The 18,795-nt window shown below is 33.6% G+C and overlaps 1 long non-coding RNA gene across 1 annotated transcript in view; it reads left to right on the top strand.

The window, feature by feature from the left end:
* The window catches only part of LOC138803111 (uncharacterized), a 62,132-nt gene extending 43,741 nt beyond the window's left edge, over positions 1 to 18,391 (top strand). Inside the window, exon 3 of the long non-coding RNA XR_011364864.1 lies at positions 18,204 to 18,391. This is a non-coding gene — a long non-coding RNA (uncharacterized lncRNA). The remainder of the gene's footprint in view (positions 1 to 18,203) is intronic.
* The last annotated feature ends 404 nt before the right edge of the window (positions 18,392 to 18,795 follow it).

The following is an 18,795-nucleotide window of genomic DNA, read 5'->3' as shown; positions in this document are numbered from 1 at the left end:
AATTCTGGCTTCCAAATATGCGACAGAACATGGGTCCTTTGTGTGTATGGCTCTGACTTCATTTACTTAACATATTTTTATATCTATCCCTTTCTTTGCAAATAATGTAACAGTCCTCATAATGGATAGATGTAATCCAATTTTGTATATATGACATACTTTCTACAACCATCCCTCTGTCAAAAGGCATCTTGGCTGTTTCCATAACTTGGCTGTGGTGAATAGTGCAATAATGAACAAGGTTGTGAAAGTGATTTTACTGTAACCTTTTGGAAGAATTCATCACTCTCTTTCTGGGAGCAATCCTCTAGCCAGTTTTCTAGAATAAGCACATTCTTCCTTTCATCTCCATCACAAGATATTGCAAGTCCTCAAATACACACTCTACCATACATGTCTCAATAAGCTAAAACCACACTATGCCCATATTCTTAAAATATATTTTTAATACTTACATAAATTTAGTGAGAACCTTCTATGTGCTTTCCTAATGTGGGAATGAGAGACATGACAACAGAGTAAAAGTATGAAATATACATTTTAATTAGCTATTATTATATTTAAAACTTTTTCAGCTCTAACTCACAGACTCACTCACTATTATTTTAATCTTTATTTGATTACTTCATCTATCCCCTAAATTATAACAGGTGAGTTAAATACAGACAAAAAATTGTGGTTTGATTTTGACACTCATGTGTGAGGATGCACAATATGGGCAAATAGATGGATTGGAATTAATAGCAATTACCCATTTTGTTAAAGTAGAGATGGTTTTTTTCCAAACTGATACATATTTCATTCAACAAAAAGAAACTTGTAAAAATTCCCTTTGTTTTGCTCTTCATTAACTTTTGTTTCCATTTTATTTTATAATGAAGGATGATTTCATATATGTACTGTAGATACAAAAATATGTTAAACTATTTCTACCCCTATGTATTGATATATACATACATACATATATTACACAGGTTACAATGATAATTTATAACTTCTGTAACTATACAATTTACTAAATTATTAAAAACATCGATGGTTCATGCCTTGAATCCTGGTTACTCAGGAGGCCGAGATCTGATGAACATGGTTTAAAGCCATCCTCGGCAGGAAAGTCCATGAGCCTCTTATCTCCAAACAACCAACCGAAAATAAGAATAGGAACTGTGGCTCAAAGTAATAGAGTGGTAGCCTTGAGAGAAAAAGCTCAGGGACATCACCCAGGCTCTTAGTTCAATAACTACAATCTACCCCAAAAAATCTATCTAATTTACATCTGTGTAAGTAGAGTATTTCCATCACCCAAATGCACATCCATGCTCATTTGCAAGGTAAATCTGTTTTGTCTGAAGTACCACTAAACATTATCACTAAAGTAGCATTGGAACGTGGGTTCATTCTATATCTCTAATGGATTTTTCTCCACTAAAATACTCAAGTGTTACAATTATTCCAATTATTTAAAATCATACCTTTTTTCTTTAATACCCCTAATATTACAGTTTGAATTCAGTGTCTTGTGCCCCCTAAATGGGTGTTCTTTCCACTTTGTCATGTGTCCAGACCTAAATTATCCTGACAATTTTGCAGATAGACACTGGCTTCCTACATGTGTAAGATCTTAGCCTCAGTCCACTTTATGTTATTCTTCCTGGAATTTAGATTAACAAGTGCATGGTATTAGGTAAAGTTTTTTTCTGTCTAGTCTGGGCGTTAGCCACTGTTCTCACATCAGTGCACTCCCATGTAGTCAGGATTTTCATAAGCTTGTCATAGCTGAGTTTTAAAAAAATCTTTGCATTTCCTGCAGGTTCTTGAGTACTGAATTAATTGTGTTTTCTTGTCTTGTTTTGTTTCATTTGAATGTATGTGTTGAGTTGTTCCTCACTTTTCCTTGTTTCTTTCCCTGATGTTCTTACCTAAACTGCTGAGAAACCAATTTTTCTTTCTCAAGATTGTCAGGGTGAACATTATTTATTTTAAAGCAATTTCAGTAACAATTAAACACCTTCATATCTATGAATGGTATACAAATGCTAAGCGCTGAGAAGGGTGTTTGTACTTTCACGGTAGACTTTGTCATACACAGATCATGAAATATATGAGGATAATATAACTACAGATGCATGCCCGGAGGAGAAAAACCTATTATTAATGGTGTGACAGAGGCTTCCCTTCTAGTGAAAGAAATATATTGCTTTATGTAGGATTTCACAAAATCATATTGCTAGGAAGATCCTAAGCAATCCTCTAATACTATAGACTTGAGAGTGATGAATTGACTTCCTTAATAATTTACTTTTGGGTCAAATAAATGCAGGCATCCAAAAAGAGTGTAGATTTTAGAGAAACATGATGAATTTTATGTAAATAGGTCCTTAGCTGATTTTGTTAATTTGTGAGCTAATACAGGGAAATAAAGTACAGCAAGGTAAAAAAATAAAGAACTTCACATTGAAATACTCATTTGTGTGTGTGTGTGTGCGGTGCATGTGCTCATGCATGCACTCATAATTCTTGAGGCTTGATAGTGCCTGGGAACTATTCCTCAGCTTCTGTGCCCAAGGATAGTGGTCTACAACTTCAGCCACTTCTGTGGGGTTTTTTTGTTTTTGTTTTTGTTTTGTTTTTGTTTTTTTTTTTTTTTTTTTTTTAGATAATCGCTTGTATTTTCATGATTGGACTGGCTTTGAAATGGTCATGAGATTTCAGACTCCCTATTAGCTAGTTAAGCTTATTCAGCCTCTGAGTACCTAGTTAAAATTCTGGCTGTCCTCTTTGCTTCACTGCTCTTTTATTCATTTCCTGAGGTAATCACAAGCCTAAGTCATATATATGTCTAATTGCTTTAAAAATACTGTTACTGCTTGGCACCAGGGGCTCCTATCTGTACTCTTAACTACTTAGGAGGCTTGAGAACAGAACCCAGGCCAAAAGTTTAGTGGAATTCCTTCTCAATCTATAGCTGGCTGCATTGGATCATTTCCACCATCCTTCACTATCTAGTTACTACGATTGGAAGGACTGTGGATCCAGGCCAGTCAAGGTAGCAGGCTGGACAAGTTGGTGTTCATCTCGGATGCCACTGATGATGAGAAAGCTAAAAGGACAGATCAGGTGCATGTTCTTGTGGAAAGGAAACACCTATCCTAAAATTAACCACTGATACGACGCCGGCCTAGCAGGAAAAATATACCCCAAGTTGAAATACCCACAATTTCCCACAACCAAAATAAGTATATACATGAACATTCAAAAACTTAGTACAATCTGTTCTTTGCTCTAATATCAGCTTCATCTGATTATCGTATGATGTGACAGAACAGTTTCTTCATTAATCTTATGATAATTTAAAAAGACCTAAAAAAATTCTTTCTCACTTATTAAGTGCAAATTAATGGCAAATTTCATCATTTCTTACATATTTGACTACCACTATAAATTCATCTTATGATTATCATTAATAGTAATATATTCTGATTTATTACTTTACTTTGTAACAGTTTTTAAACTTTTTGCTTTTTTGCTGAAGTTGAAATATTTAAATAGTATCATCAAAGTATATTCCTTGGGTATTTAGGGCAGTTTTTTACGAAGTTTTTAACCAATGGATTCTAAGAATTCTTAATTGGTATATCATTTGGTTTATTTTAAATTTCAATTTAATTTTATTTTAATGGTAGTGTACACAGGGGTTACAGTTACATAAATAAGGTAAAGTAATGAGTACATTTCATAGGGAAGGAACATTGTTATCTCTTCCATCGATTTTTTTTGTACACTCAAAAGAAGAACTACTGATGCTTTTGTAGTTGCTATTGATACATGGGTAATTTTGCTTTCTTTGTTAATGCATTTTTATTATAAAATCAATATACAGAGGGTTTATACTTAATTAAGTCAACTAAAGAGTACACTTCATTTTATTTTCTAAATTTCAAATTTTGGGCTTAAATTATTTCTTTTGTTTCTTTAGGGCAATTCATTTTTTTCAGAGTTGTACGATTAGTTAACTTAATATTTAACATATGACTATTTAAAAATTATTTTCTTAATTTTTATATGGCTATTGATTTTAAATAAATTTATTTTCTTATAGTTATAAACATATTTGTCCAGGTAACAAATACTTACTGTATTTTCAAGAAGCACATACTTTATTAAGAAAGTCTTGGTCACTCTTTGGAAATATTTTTACTTGAATTAAAAAAAAAAGTTTGATCTCCGCATTGTGATTTGTGGCATCCATTTTCTAGCTATGGTGGGAAGTGCAAATAGGGTTTGTAATTCGAGAGATACTGAGAAACTCTGTGACCTTATTATAAAACTATTCAGAATGAAATGATTAGAGATATAGCCATCGCTAGTGTTATATAGGGCACCTCGCTATCATATTCTAAATCTTGAGTTAAAATACCAGTAACATCAATCTTTTGTCAAAATAAAAGGACACATGTTTAAAAATGTTTATTATTTAAACTTATTTGCCAAGATTCTCATGTCTTCTAATAATTTTCAATTTACTTAATCTATTAAAATCCAAGTATATTGTGATTGTTTTATTTCTACTAAACTTTTAAATTGTACGAGCAATATTAAGATTTCATATATTATCATACTTTTACTATTTGTGATAATTTCCTCCATTTAGTATGATAATATCAATATTCCAAATGTGTTTATGTGGTGTGTATGTGTGTGTTTAAGTGGTTTGTGTGTTTGTGTGCTTTGTGTGTACTTTGTAAAGTTTGGGAGATCACACCATTGCTTCACACATGCTAGGCCAATGTTTTACCACTGGGCAATACTGCCTTGTTATAATCCAAATAGTGTTTTAAATCATGACTTTGAAACTTTCATTCCTAGTATGTTTTTTCAAAATTATATATGATAAAATGTGATACATATTCTATCCACGCTAGCAATTTTTATTGTTATTTAGAATATTCCCACTGCCTTTCCACTTCCAAACTCTTGTGTTTGTTATTGATAAAGGTTTTACTTTGCTTCTCTCTTCATTCTTTCTCCCTTTATAGTTTAGCTATTCTTTCTTCTATTTCTTTGGGAATTAATTATCATATTCCTATTAAATTTCCTTACATTGTAACAGGTATATACAATGCTTTATTTCCTATTTTATTTTTTCCCATTTTTACTGACTTTTGGTCCAAACTATTAGATGGATTAAAAAGAAACTTGACTCAGGACACTTTACTTTTCTCCTTCTCTTCTCTGAAGTCTTTCTGTTTTTTGAAACACAATAGCAATGACATATAGCTCCTATGTGGTCCATCATTCTTTCCCCTCTCACTCTCCTCTGTTGTAAAGCTCAAGTTGTTATCATTCAGATTTAGTATGCTACAGCATTATCTAAATCTTAACTCATTCCTAAATTAATTTTATTTGTTTCCAGTATTCTCTAAAGGCATTTCTCTATGTATACTATCTGGGGTCTTGTGTTTTTCCAAGGTACAAAATATGAGTGACTATCAAACATCTAGATATCTCTGTAGAATATTGGTCCACCTGCTCAATAAATTCGTATGTAAATTCAAGGAATACAGGTCAGTCAGAACAATCTTGTAAAATGGTGTAGCTTCAGCCTTCATACTAGCTTTGAATCTTATTACCATGTTTAGTAGTGAAGATAAAATAGTTCTACTATAAGAGCAGATACATAGAAGAATGTAACAGATTTGTCAAAAATCAATTCTTAGTTTTATGAACAATAGATTTTGAAAACTATCCTATGACTTTATGAAATAAAAATAAAATCTTAAATGGGTGTATTGACACTATTGTCTCTTGAGATTTAAAGAATGATCTTAGAATACTACCTCAATCCTTTTTTGTTTTGTTTTGTATTTTTGTCATTCATGGGGCTTGAACTCTGGGCTTAGGCGCTGTCTGTGTGCTCTTCCGCTCAATGTGAGTGCCCTACTGCTTGAGTCACAGCACCAGATCTGGTTTTCTAGAGGTTTATTGGATATAAGATTCTCATGGACGTTTCTGCCTGGGATGGCTTTAAACCGTGATCCTCAATTCTCAGACTCCTCAGTAACTAGGGTTACAGATATGAGCCTCAGACACCCGTCCTACCTCCATCCTTATACAAAAATTTAAAATAAAAATGATTATCAAACTAAATGTGACATGTGAAAACCTATAAAACATAAATGTAAAATTTCATGACATTGCATCACTAAGGGTTTCTAAAAAGTTGACATGGAAAGCATTAGTGGCTAAAGAAAAGCAAGAATAAACTGGATTATATCAAGTGATAGCTTTTCATAATTCAAAGGATACTATAACCGAAGTGAAAACATATCCAACAGATAGAGGGAACATATTTGTTAATGCTACAATGTTAATGTTACAATATTTCTGAATCTTAAGTATTTTTATATCTTCTAATTCTATATAAATTTTTACCTGAATAGGATATTTCTTTGAAGAACATATATAAATTAATAGTCAATAGGAGGAGCATATGAAATAAGTTCTTCTTTAGTTTCTAAGAAAAAAGACAAAGAAAACTCACTAGTTTGACCCTAATATAAAAAGATGACAGAAAATATAGTAATGCATTTGTGGAGAAAATGATAAACTCTACATAGGAGAATGATTTGTATAATACTGCGATCATTTTAGCAAGCAAGATTGCAAGTCTTCAAAAGGTCAGAGAGAATTTTATATGATCCAGCCATTAAACTTCTATGTATGTATTAAAGAGAAGTAAAAAACTTGTTTGGACAGGGAATGTAGTTCATTGACAGTGCACTTGAATAATATGTGTGAGACCCTGGAAATAATCCCGAAAACAAATGTGAAAAGACACACTATAGAGGATGTATGCTGGACAAACTCCTATAAGTGAATTTTATATCTTTTTTAATGTCTGTTCTAAAATTTGCAGCATTTCTATTTGAGGAAATGCAAGTTTGTGAAAATTAGGCTTGGAAAACCTATTATTGTACAATTTAATTCCAAAGCACTAAAATGTATACAATAAAAGGAGATTATATATTGATGTGAATTTCATGTCAGCAAAAAAGTAAACTATTGTTAAAAACACTTCACACAAATTGCAGAATACCTAAAAAGATGTGTTCAGTGTTGGCTAAAAATTCCTTGTAAACTACAGCGTTTAAAACAAAGATGTGATTTCTGTGTACTTTGAGTTTTTTTGGTCCGTTGTTTTTTTGAGTTTATACAGAGATAACTCAATCAAAAAGTGTATGTGATAACTGTAATATCTAAGAATTATGCATCACTTATAACTAATTGATAACCTTTTCTGGAAGAAACTTTTAGCAAATCACAGATGACCCAAATCTATGCATCTGCATTCTGTGAAAGTCATATGTTACTTCCTCAATCCAATTGTATTCTCTACTTCGCTAGGAAAATAAAATATTCTTAAGGTAAGAGCCAATAGCAGCGAAAAGAAACAAAATACATAATCATCTTAATATATTTGTGAAAATAACAAATGAAATAAAACAATTCCAATATTAGTACCTATGAAGATGCTCCAGAATACCAATATCCATTGAATTTTTGGAATTTTAATTTCTACCAACATATAAAAACTAGAACAAGAAAACAAATATAGTCTTAGAGCAAACCAGCCTTGGACTAATTTTTTAAATTGTTTTGACATTACAAAATAATTGATCCCCTGGGAAGGTATGTGAAGGGTAAAAAAAGGAGGAAGCTGCAATGCTTGATAAGAAATGTACTCATTTTCTTGTCCATGTAATTGTAACTCCTCTGTGCAGTATGTTCACAATAAAAAATAAAATTTATAAAAAAGTGAGGAAAAGGAAAAAAAGGAAAAAAAGAAAAGAAAAGAAAAAAATCAAAAGAATTGATACAATTAAGATAATGATTTTTCCTATGGAAATCAATTTAAAATGTTTATTACGTATTATAGCTCAAATACCAAACAAGATTATTTTTATACAATCATTACAAATATCATTTTATTGCTATAGTAAAATAGAATAAAAGACCAGTCCTAATATACTATCATTATTCTTAATTCCTAATCATTACCTAAATATCTTAAACTAAATAGTCATGTCTTTAACATAAATGTAAATATTCTATAGTTTTTACTTAACATTTTCCAGAGGCTTGTATTCTTGTTTCTAAGAAATGTTCACAGCAGTTAAAAGGTGCTTTTTTGAAATTAATATGATATATATTGTTGTTGTTTGCAAGCCCTGGGCATTATCCCTAAGATTTTTTATGCTAAAAGCCAGCATTCTAAAACTTGAGGCACAGAGGTAACTCCTGTTTTTAGTGGTTAAATGGAGATAAGAATCTAACAAATACTTTTTTGCTGGGGGGGGAGGGTCCAGTCATGGGGCCTGAACTCTGGCCTGGGCGCTGTCCCTCAGCTCTTCAGCTCAAGGCTAGAGCTCTACCACTTGATCCACAGCGCCACTTCCAGCTTTTTTCTTTTTGCTTATGTGGTGCTGAGGAATCGAACCCAGGGCCTCATGCATGCAAGGCAAGCGCTCTACCACTAAGCCACCTTCCCAGCCCCCTAAAAAGTATTTTCCTCTCTGAGCTAGTTTCGAACACAATTCTAAGATCTCATTAACCAGAATAGCTCAAATTATAGGCATGAGTCACTGGCACTTGGTTTGATGTATTTTTTTAATTTTAATTATGTTTTAAGATTTTTGTTTCACTATAATGTACATCATTCTACACATAAATTCAGATATATGTATATATTTCTGATGACAAATAATCTCTAAAATGTATGTCTTTCTTCATATAATATATATATATATATATATTTCTGAAGACAGACTTCCTCTAAAATTTTTATGCTACTATTTTTTGATCTTTTTCATTTCAAAGATATACAGTCTATTGTTCCAAATGTTTCCTAGAATAAAATAACTAATATTTCAATAGAATGTAGAATCTATTACTTTCAAGGGAATTTTAGATATACACATGATATTGCAGTAACATTTACAGTATGTTACTTGAAATTATTCTGTTCACACTCTTAAATATTTGTGTGTAGTGGTGTGGAGAGAGCAAGTTCATTCATAGTGGTAAGAAATTTGCAATACTTCCAAAATCTATTCCATAATTTGTTATAAGCACATAGTCAATCTACCTGTTATGGTTTAGTTTTTTTGTTTCTTTATTTGTGCAAATCTTTAATATGGATGCATGCACAGTGGTAACATTAAAAATATTAATCCAGATTTTGTGCATATTTATATTTCTCTTGGGAAAACTAATGAGCTCCCAGAAAATGTCCATAAGGAGCCTTTCAATTCTAATATCACGGTTTGTCTTAAAATGCTTTAAATTCTACACACTCTAATGTGGACACAGGGTCATATTATGGAACTTTTCTCTTCAGAGTGTGAGCACTACCCTATTGCTTAACATGGACAATATACCTTCATACATATACTGGGCATGTCAAAGAAGAAGTGGTAGTTGAACAATTTTCTTAGCAGTTTTTACAGATGAAATGGAAATAGAGCACCTATGAACTCAAAAGGATTGTGCAAAGAAGACAAGGGCACAATGTAGAATGTGCCATGACATGCTGAAGTATATTTTCAAATAATGTGCTCAGGTGTGAGGGTGTGTTCAAAGTACAGATTCAGACAATGTACTTGGATATCTTGGGGTGGGGGAACTACTTTAACCTCTTCTGGGATAAATGTACAAGAACAAGCCTATAACTCTGACTCTAATCAGCCACATCATCAACTAGGGATATTTTCCAACTGCAAAGTGAGAAAAAAAAAGGCTCATCACAGTTAGTATTCGGGTTGAAGCAATGGCAATCACATAACTTTTCTTATAAGTTTTCAATTGTTTTGGAGCATTAAAGTAGGAAAAAGCCAAATAATTATTTTGCATGTACCTAAATTAAATGGGATGTATTCTACTGGTCTCTCTTTAACTTGAAAGTTATAGATTATGTCTTATTTACTCTATCTTGGGACAGTGATCTGCTGCCAGTTATTTTCTTCTCGTCCCCTTCTTTTGCCCTTCCACTTACATAATTATTAGTTAAAGAGACAAACTTAAGCTTGCATTTATAAATTCTTCAAAATTATCTGAACTACTTTATACTTCTGGCAGCCTCCTATATCTTTCTCAAGGGAAATATTTTTGACACTACCATTTTTATCCTCCATGATATTGGATAGCTTCCTGCCTAATTCAGTGCAAGATATACATGAAACTCATCCAGATTTCTCAAAACTCGTACCACCATAAAATCCTATCTTACATAGAAATCATGCTTTTAGAATGTCTGGGGAAGTGGCATCTCTCATTTTTGAATGACCCTAAGTGATACTTACATGGAGTCATATTTTAAACCAATATGCCACTCAGTAGATGAACGAATTGACAAAATGGGTTTATGTATGCACGGTGGAATTCTATACTTCAAATTCATACGGGGCTGGAAAGTCTAGGAAAAATCCCACTAAAACCTGTTGCAACAATGAGAAGTACAGAATGTCATGTCAAAACCAGCTTTACAATGTCGGTGTGTGGGGGGGAGGGGGTATGATTGGGTGGGGGGGAGGGGGGAGGCTGGGAAGGGAGGTGAAGGGTAAACAAAGGAGGAGGCTGCAATCCTTGGTAAGAAATGTATGCATTATCCTGCCCATGAAATTGTACCCCCTCTTTACAGTATGTTCTCAAATAAAATTAAAAAAAAAAGACATAAAGAAAGAGATTCCGTGGTTTCCTCATTTGTAATAAGTAGGAAATGTCTAGGATATTCCTAGCAGTTGAGCAGAATTGCTCAATAACTATGTATGTATGACCATATAAGATGATGATGAGCAAAATGGACTCCTGGATATGGGAACAGAGTTTTCTGTTGGTGGTTGTTGTTTTTAATGTACTATGTGATTTCTTTTTTCTTTTGTGTTTTCCCTTTGGTTTATCCTTGTTATATTTGATTTCAATATCCCGTGTATTGTATATACATTCATATTAATTTGGCAAGGGAAGAGGAACAACGAAATGGCAAGACAAAGAACAAACGGCAAACCAATGCAATAGCAATACTCACAAAACAACATGTTGGAAATTTACATTACAATTTATGAGGGGTCAATTGGGCTGAAGGAAAACTGTGAGAAAAATGGGGGAGGGGGTAAAAAGTTACACATGTTATGTATTCAGTACCTTATAATTACTACAACCCCTTCTATATATCACCTTGATGATATAATTAAAATAAAAATGAGCTGTATAAAATATAATATTACTGTATTGGTATAGTAAATATTATTCTATGTGTATTAACTTTTTAAGAAATGAAGATTTTTGGCTGCTAATTTGAATTAATTACCCCTTCATCAGAGGGTCATCAACTTGAATATCATCAAACTATTCAATATTTTCAGAATATAATTGTCATTATTTTGAAAAAAACATTGTTTTAGTATTGTCTCATACTAAAACAAAAATAGTTCAATTCTGTTGGAACTCCTAACTTTTAAAACGGAATAATTGTTAAGAGGACAGAGTATATATGTTCTTCAACATTCCTATGACAACTAATTACTCATTTTCAAATTCTGAACATGCAACACTAGAGACATTCAAAACAGTACCTGTTTGCATTTTATTTAATTCTGCAATAAGTACTGTTTTCAATGGGGCGTTACATATTTAAATTCAACAGAAAAAATAGCCACAGTCGGGTAGAAGGTAAAACTATGAAGTGTCTATATTAATTCCTCAAGAGTAAACATTTGTTCATCAAAGTAAGCCATCATTTCTATAATCATCAATCCCAAGTTTTTATGCCATAAAGTCATCCTAGCCCCAAAATTTCCAACTTGTAATGTGCACCTTAAGATTCCTTAAATTCACAACATGACAAGCATATAACTATTGTGAAAAAATACTACACTTCTGCTAATGTGATGCCCTTCGTATTGTGGAAAGAACACTACACTAAACTTTGCTGCATCATTTTCCACCCAGTGTTATCCTTGAGATCAGAACACTTGCAAATATTATTTATAGTTATATATTTTATCTACCATAGATATTCAGGAGATCTGAATGTCTGAATATTAAGATCTGAAGACTCTGGTTCAAATCCCACCCAGGAAGGACGGTTCCTTAGATTCTTACCTCCAATAAACTGCTCACGTAAAACCTGACACAAGTGGCACTGAGGTTCAAGTGGTAGAGCAGTAGCCTAGAGCAAAAACAGGCTCAGGGACAGTGCCCAGACCTAGAAGTTAAGATTTCACACAATTACTCTCTTCATACCATGTTACACCAAAGTCTCAAAAAGTTGCTCTTTTGGTAAATTTATAAATTAATAGCATCAATTTGTTGTCAACTTTATCTAGATTATTCACATTATCATGTTACTTATGAACTGTTGAAATTAACTGTTAACTAAGTTCTAATTATACCTTACATGAAAGAATATTTTAGGCAAATAGAATGCCAGAATCATTTGTGAATTTGTAAATTAAATCTTCTACTTAAAAAGAATTTGATAGTAAAGTATAGAATATTAAATTACAAACAAAAATATTTACTTTAAATCTAAATTCTTATTTAGCCAGGTCTACAAAGTCCTACTTTAAATGAACTTTCCTATTTCTCTAGGCTTAAGCTTTTGAAATTCTTCATCATTTCTTTAGAATCTAACAGAATGATGGTTGCTTTTTCAAATTCTTGGTTGGGAATCATGAGCTCTTTTGCATCTAGTAATGTTCTGTAATGAAGACGACATTTAAACACAACTGAGGATTATATATGAGTTGCATTTCAATAGGAAACTTGACTTCTCAAAACATATTGAAAAAATTAGCCCAAACTTCCAAATGTGTATTCCTTTCTGGCTTATTTTTTATTCCTTTCTGGGTTTGTTTTATTGACACAAAATTATACTACCTATTGCACTGAAAGTATCACTATGTCATTCCACTCTCTAATCAGCTGAGTTAGTCTGAGTGCTAGAATTCCTGGCTTGTATCACATTGTCCTACCATAGTTTTTTGATTTATTTAATCTAGATACAGACTAGCAATTCTGAACTTCTCCAATAATATTTTTCACTAGAGTGATGGCTCAGGCTGTTTATGTACTATTTTCAAAGATGTTCTAACATTTGACACAGGATATGAACATTTTCAGGTGCACTGAACGGGTCTCTGATTCATTCCTCTCTGGATCCGATCCCTTTATTAATGATGACTTGAATTTCTTACTATCTCTGTTCCCACCTATGTAATATTCTCAAGCTTTTTGGGGAAATTTCACTTGAGGACTTTCTACTATTAAAAATTATCACTTGATTTTATTTTTACTCAAGACATATTTTCTAACTTTTCTACAGAATCTGAGAGTTGTTCCATATGTGTGTTTGAACATATAAGTGCATCTGTGTGTATGTGTGTATTTGTATGTATATATGTATGCAAAAACCTGAAGCCCTTCTTCAGCAATCTTGCCCATAACTAGTATTCCATCACTTGAGACATTATTCTAATGCATCTTTTGCCTGGTTAATTATAGTATTTTGCCCAAGCTCGATACAATCTGAACTTCCCAGACTGCTTTACATTCTTAAGTTTTATTTCTCCAGGGGTATCAACTTTTGAACTGCACCCATTTTAGTGAGTGTAAAATCTGTTTTCCAGAGTCTTAACTCGAGTTCATATAAAGATAGATGAACATACACATTACATATGCTGAGTATACACTGTTAGAAATGTGATCATAAGCAGGGTTCAAGTGTTTCACACCTGTAATCCTAGCTAATTAGGAGGCTGAGATCTGAGGATTGCAGTTCAAATCCAGCATGAGTAGGAAAGTTTCTGAGGCATTTATCTCTAATTAACCACCAGAAAACTGGAAGTGGTGTGGGGTTCAAAGGTAGAGAAAAAGTTTTGAGCTGAAGAATAGAGGGACAGTGCCCAGGCCCGGAGTTCAGGCCCCACTACCATCAAAAAAAAGAAAGAAAAGAAAAAGTAAAAGAAATGTAATCTTAGCCACTAGTTCATTGCTAGTATAATTCCTACTCTCGACATGGCCTTTTTTCCAGTTAAGTCCATGGTCTTATATCTGAATTGCTTGGAACCAGAATTATTCTTCCATTCTACTTTTTACAAATTTGAATGATTAGCTATCATGATTTAGAGGTAGTAGAAGAAAGAGACTGTTCTCATCCTTCATGTTCCACTTAGTAGTAATGCTTTCTCTATGTCACTCCCATAGATCTACATACTGGCCTTGGCTTTATTATTTGAAAGTTGTCTTTTTTGCAGAGTCTTGTATAGAGTATTGAACCATTATACTTAAATACAGAACTTCTCTTTCTCCTATTCCTATTGTTTCTCCTTCTGTTAACTTATGTACACTTGGATAATAATGCACAACACAAACACTGACAAAAAATGTTTCTGAGTACCTTCTTCCCACTTAAAATAGGTCTGAATTTACAGAGCACTTAGGAAATTTGAACTTAATGTACTCCAGGATATTGTTTTACTTTTTCATGTTTTTTATTGTGAAAATGGTGGACAGAAGGGTTAGAGTTACATAAGTAAGTTAATGACTACATTATCTAACGAGCATTGTTACCTCCTATTTTGTCTTTCCCCCGCCATGCCTTTTCTCCCCACAACCCCAACTCTCCCCTCCTATCCCCAAGTTGTAAAGTTCGTTTTGAACATAGTGTTTTGTTCGTCTCATTGTTACAACAGGTCATACTGTATCCTTGTTTCACCATTTTATTTCCCTTCCCCTCCCCACATTAGAAAAATGTATGTGCAAGGTCACTGATATCAAACAGTGGAAATGGGTTATACCATGGAGGAAGAAAATGGAAGAGAAAAAAAAACCACATAATATATATTAGATACATTAAAAACAATAGTAAGAAAGAAAAAAAACAAGTTATGCCCCTATTTTGGGGCTCATTTCACTTAACATAATCTTATATGGCCATTTGTACATGGATAATGTTTTATAAGCCATGTAAATTCCATATTTTCTCGTTACTAAGTTGTCTCTGAAACACGTGTTACCTCATGCCCAAAGATGTCTTTGTGCTATTTCAATGAAGCCAGAAAATATTCACTTTGCCTGGAGCAGCACCGTAGATTGTTACTGAAGTAATTGGAAGGAACTTTTACAGGAAGTAGAAACTGAATCCAGGAGAGAAATTGAACATAGAGAAATGACAAAGTTCAAGTTAATTTGTGCTGTCCTTTTACTGTACAAGAAAATAATCCAAGGCTTGAAGGAAACTCTGTCCCTGACTTTTTCGAGTTTGCTCTTTATTCATAAAACTTTCTGTAGACTTCTAGTTGAGAGTATTACAAAAGGAAACAATATGCCATTTGAAGGCCAGCATAGAAAAAAATGGAAATAACATTGTTGTACAATGTTCTACTGCAAAGAAACAAGGATACTGAGGTTTTAAAATGTCTTATGCATGGATATTTAACTCCTGAGACGATTCTCTTTGTTGTAAAAGTCAGATATCCATTCCTTTCTTCTGGTCCTGAGTTTGCCATATCAAAAAGCAGGATCCAGTGAGTATGATCAGCAAAAGGAGCCTCTTTTCAAACCAGTGCTTTAAGGATGGTTCCAAAGAAATATGTGGGGTTTTTTTGTTTGCTTGTTTGTTTCTGTAGTTTGTGCTGCTTCTGGGGCTTGAACTCAGAGCCTGGACCCTGTCCCCGAACAATTGTCTTTCCTGCCCAACTGCCCCCACAGCTAGTACACTACTGCTTGAGCCAAAAGCCCATTTCCGGATGTTTTGGTGTTTAATTAGAGATAAGAATTTGACAGATTCTCCTGCCTGGATTGGCTTTGAACTGAGATAGTAAGAAAGCTAAGTGACATCAACTATATGGACTTCTCTTTGGAACCAAGAAATATTAGATGAAGATTATTATAAAGGTAATATTTGACCATTTTTAAAAGAAGAGAATACATCCAGCAAAGAAGCCATAACTTAAATAATTTAGCAAAAGTAGGTTCACTGAATCATATTGGAAAATTTTTTCTGCTTGGGAAGATTACTATTCACTTCATAGTTCCTTTTGGGGAAGCTTAAAGTATATTTGACATTTTTTGTTTGTTGTGGGGCTTGAACTCTGATCCTGGCACTCTTCCTCAGCTCTTGAGCTCAAATTGAGTGCTCTACCAGTTTAGATACTGCACCACTTCCTGATTTCTGATGGTTAATTGAAAATAAGTGTCTCATGTACCTTCTTGACCATGCTAACTTTGAACCACAATCCTCTGGTCTCAACCTCTTTGAGTAGCTAGGATGACAGGTGTGAGCCACCAGCACCCGGCTCATATTTGTAGTTATGTGCACTTAATGACACTGTAGACAAATAATGGAAATTTGAATCAAATGATGACATTTCAGCTTTTCAGAAAATTTGAGGTAGCAATAAATATGTCCTCCTTTTCCATGTTGTTACATTAATGAGTCAAGCTATTGGACTCTTACTTTAGCATCCTCTGATGTCTGTGGCGGTGGACTTAGTATAAATAATTATTAGTAGAGAAATATAGAAAGACAGATTTTTAGAAAGCAATGGAAATCAGATAGGAAAGAATAACATAGAATGGCATTCAATTTATCACACAGAGATTAAGAACTAGCCTAAGTGATATAGAATGCTAAAGATAATGAAGAATAAGCTTGGTTTATAACTAGTTCTTCAATAATCAAATATGGTTCCCTAGAAGAATTTCTGGTATAATTTAGTTATTATTATTGTGAGGTCTGCTCCTGGATGGTTCCTCTCAGCAAAGTCTCCACCCAGTACCTGTGTTACCTAGGCAACTAGGACACCTGGAAGAGGTCACATCTGCATCCGCTGAGGTCAATCTGAATTTGATGTGGCCACACTTTTCTGCACCCATACCCTAGATAAGGCCTAGCCCAGGCCCAGACGCCCTCTCTCTGCTCTTTTCTAGCTCTTTCTCAGGTCTTTCCTTCTCTTCTCTTTCCCAGCTCTCTTCTCTTTCCTAGCTCTCCCTTTCCCACCTCTTTCCCAGATGCTCTCTTTTCTAGCTCTTTTCTCTCTTTGCTAGCTCTTTTCTCTTTACCAGCTCTCTCTTTCCCAGCTGTTTCTCCTTCCCAGATCTCCCAGCAATCTTTCTCAGGCCTTTCCCCACCACGTGGAGGACCAAGATGGCCTGGTGCCAGCTGGAACTAAGAATAAACCTACTCCTTACCTGAATACCACGTGCATGGTGCTGTTTTTACTCGGGTATCTCTTTTTTAAAAAAACTAACAATTCTCATTTATTTCTTCCATCTGGATTTATTCCTTCACTTCTATCACAACTATTAATTAGCTGGTGCCTTTTTAGTGCCATACTGAGCAAAAAGATTTCCAATTCTCACTGAGATGACCCTTCTCATTGTGATTAGCAGTGACCACTCAAAAACCTGGAATCTTTGAATTTCCAGGATTAATCTTTAGTTGATATCTAAGCACATTCCTGACATTAATTGCAGTGACTTACTAACAAAATGTTTTTTTTCTCAACACTGCCTTCTAATATAGGTAAAGTACATGAATTAAGAAATATTCTTAAGTTATTATTGGAAGGAGCAATTTTATATTAAAATATAGGTTCTTTATTTGGCATTTATTAGCTAAAGAATTTTTTGCCAGTCCTGGGGATTGAACTCAGGGCCAGGGAACTCTTCCTGAGATTTTTCTTTTCTTTTCTTTTCTTTTTTGCTTAAGGCTTGCACTCTACCACTTGAGGCACAGCACCACTTCCTTTACTGTTTATGTGGTACTGAGGAATTGAACCCAGGATTCTTGCATTCTAAGCAATCACTGTACCATGAAGCCACATTCCCAGAGCCCTAAATGACTTTCTTAATATGGCATTACTTTTTCATTAGATTACTATGTAGTATAATTTAGGCTAGGTGGTAGAAAAGGAAGTGGAAAACAATACTAAGTCCAGTAAGGCTAACATTCCTATCACATCCCTAAAGTAGTACAGTGTTAAGACCTGCAGGACTCATAGGGATGTTGCATGTTACATTATTATATAAAAAAACATAAAAATTCATCCCTGACATCCACAACATTATACTTACACATTCAAATTCAAGAGCCAAAAATCTAAACCTTTTTATTGATTGATTTTATTTATTGTATTTCCTAGGAAGGAAGAAGGAGAATGTAGAAGGTGATGTTGGAAAAATATGTATATTGGCTCCTAGTCCACATTTTTGCACTTTTAAAAAGTGCTACTGATGAACTCCACATCTACTTTAATATGCTGTCTGCACAAAATGCAGAAAATGAAGACATTTATTCTGGTGGATAGTCACATATATTAACAAAATACAGTTCTGGATAAAAAAGTTACCATTATAAAGTCTTGTCTATAAAATTGTTTCATGTCCTACTAGAACAAAATGTAGTCTTGAAATTAGTCCAGCTTTCTTTGAGATTTTATGCTGTCTCAGTATTAAGATGTTCTCTAATTCCAGTAACATGGAAGCATAAAAGACATGATTTGAAGATCTCAGTAGTTTGAGAAACAAAAGTACATAATAGTTTCCTTCCTGCAGAGACATGTGATGGCAAGTATGACTGATTGTATTATAGTTCTCTTCTTTTTCTTCTTTATCTCAAGTACTGCATATCTTGGCATATTAGTCTGTCCTGCATCAGCTTACTGTAGGTGAGATTTACCTCTACTCTGCAATGTCAAGATGGGTCATGTCACTTACTTCGGCTTACAAAAATGA

The sequence above is a fragment of the Dipodomys merriami genome, unplaced genomic scaffold, assembly GCF_024711535.1.
Source record: "Dipodomys merriami isolate MVZ:Mamm:240054 unplaced genomic scaffold, mDipMer1.0.p SCAF_334, whole genome shotgun sequence".
NCBI classification, from domain to species: Eukaryota; Metazoa; Chordata; class Mammalia; order Rodentia; family Heteromyidae; genus Dipodomys; species Dipodomys merriami.
Note: the sequence above shows the minus strand (reverse complement) of the source record. Positions and strands in the feature narration are given on the sequence as shown.